At 41.6% G+C, this 2,500-nt stretch overlaps 1 protein-coding gene across 2 annotated transcripts in view; it reads left to right on the top strand.

Moving 5' to 3' along the window:
* LOC144975398 (uncharacterized) overlaps positions 1-2,500 on the top strand; it is an 18,529-nt gene that overhangs the window by 2,829 nt on the left and 13,200 nt on the right. The gene's annotated exons all lie outside the window — the stretch shown is intronic.

Here is a 2,500-nt window from a genome sequence, read left to right as displayed (position 1 = left end):
ATGCCATTATTTATTGTATGATGAGTGTCCGAATTGTCAAGGGGCGTGAATGTTGTATTGTTGCATTCTCATTGTTTAGCAATCATTACCATTGTTTATTGTATGATGAGTGTTCGGACTGTCTAGGGGCGTGGTAATTGTATTGTTGCATTCTCATTGTTTAGCAATCATTACCATTGTTTATTGTATGATGAGTGTTCGGACTGTCTAAGGGCGTGGTAATTGTATTGTTGCATTCTCATTGTTTAGCAATCATTACCATTGTTTATTGTTTGATGAGTGTTCGGACTGTCTAGGGGCGTGGTAATTGTATTGTTGCATTCTCATTGTTTAGCAATCATTACCATTGTTTATTGTTTGATGAGTGTTCGGACTGTCTAGGGGCGTGGTAATTGTATTGTTGCATTCCCATTGTTTAGCAATCATATTCATTGTTTATTGTATGATGAGTGTTCGGACTGTCTAGGGGCGTGGTTATGCTCCACGAGTTAATAGTTTTGTCCAATAGAATTGGTATCGTTTACTTGTTTATTTGTTTTTTAACCTTACACAAAAGAATCGTGCAAAATACCAAAGCTTTGGTGAGAAGCAAGAATGATAGCACTACTTAAACCTGGAAAAGACCCAAATAGCATCAAGAGCTACAGACCAATATCCCTCCTCTGCATACTATACAAAATATATGAGCGCATGATACTAGCAAGGATTTCCCTAACAGTAGAAGAACATCTGTCACCTGACCAAGCAGGTTTCCACTCTGGGAGATCGTGATGTGACCAACTCCTGAACTTGACATAATGCATCAAAGATGGTTGCGAGAACAAACAAATTACAGGGGCTGTATTCGTGGACCTGACAGCTGCCTATGACGCAGTAAATCACAGGAAACTGCTCCTCACGGTTGCAAGGGTGATTCGTAACACAAAAGCAGTTACAATAATAAAATTCCCTTTGTCAAAAGGTCGTTTATTGTTGAAATGGATGGGAAGAAAAGCAGATGGAGATCACAAAAGAACGGACTCCCTCAAGAATCGGTACTTGCACCTATTCTTTTCAACATTTATAACAACGAATTTGAGAACATCCGGAGGTTTCGATATGTTGATGATTTGTGTCTTGCATCCCGGGCCTCTGATTACAAGACCATTGAGGAGAGACTAACAGACGCCCTGAAGACGCCCTCTCTGAGTACAATTTGAAGAACTCATTAAATGCCAACCCAGGAAAAACTTAAGTGTGTGCCTTCCATTTAAAAAAACGCCAAACCAACAGGAAACTGAACATCTCCTTGAATTGAAACATATTGGAGAACAACACATTCTCTGTGTACCTCGGTGTCACCTTAGACAGCACACTGTCCTTCTCTCAGCAAACAAAGAAAACAAAAGCAAAAGGTAGCCACAAGAAACAACCTCCTAAGAAAACTGGCAAACACTTTATGGGGAGCAGATAAAAAACAGTCAGGACAACCCACTAGCTCTCTGCTATTCCTCAGCCATATACGCCTCACCAGTCTGGGCAAGATCCTGCCATGCCAAAAAGGTTGACCCTGAGCTACATAACACCTGCCGGATCATTACTGGGAACTTGAAACCGACTGCAGTTCCAGTCCTCCATCCGCTGACTCGCATTGAAACTCCCCACATAAGTTGATGAGCCACTTTTTTCCAAAGCCCAGAAATTGGTTCAAGGAACACCCTCCATGACCACAATCCAACGACAAGTATACTGAAGTCGAGAAAGAGCTTCATGACGGCAGAAAGCATCAACCTTGACGATGCAGCTGTATACAGACTAAACACATTGAGGGAGTGGGGCAATCATGCAAATAGATTCGTTAAAGATCCGAGAGAAGAATTGTCCTACGGAACTGAGCTACAAGGAATGAATGGGTAACACTGAACAGAGCAAAACTAGGGAGAATAGCTAGAAGCAAGCATGAAAAAGTGGGGGCTGACTGAGACTAGCTTGTGTAATGTGAATTCCCCTTAGAGAATGCCAGGACGGGCCCAGCTGCACTGACCATGACCTTAGAGTCTGCTCCCCAGATAATGTGGAGTGGGTTCGGTGTTGGAGCGACAAGCTATGATGATGATGATAATGATGATGATGATGATGATGATGATGATGATGATGATGATGATGATGATAATGATGATGATGATGATGATAATGATGATGATGATGATGATGATGATGATGATGATGATGATGATGTAGTAACTACCGTGATTGCCAGAACTCGGTATTCTGCTGTAGGACTCCATGGCTAGTTCTCACTAAATTATATCAATCAGACAATAAACGTCCAAGGTTACGCATAGTTTTGTGTATTGGTACGGTATGTCCGGCTGGCGGGTGTTGTGAGAGTTTTTGGCTAAACGCATAGCACCAATAGAAGGAATGAAATTGACGTCACCCAATCCCTTGTCATTGCTTTCAGACAGTCATTTTGTTTATTAGTTCTCACTAAAGTCTATCAATCAGAAAATAAACGTCC

This window comes from Berghia stephanieae, chromosome 6 (genome assembly GCF_034508935.2).
Source record: "Berghia stephanieae isolate SIO BIC M18660-M18661 chromosome 6, UCSD_Bste_1.3, whole genome shotgun sequence".
Lineage (NCBI taxonomy): Eukaryota > Metazoa > Mollusca > Gastropoda > Nudibranchia > Aeolidiidae > Berghia > Berghia stephanieae.
Note: the sequence above shows the minus strand (reverse complement) of the source record. Positions and strands in the feature narration are given on the sequence as shown.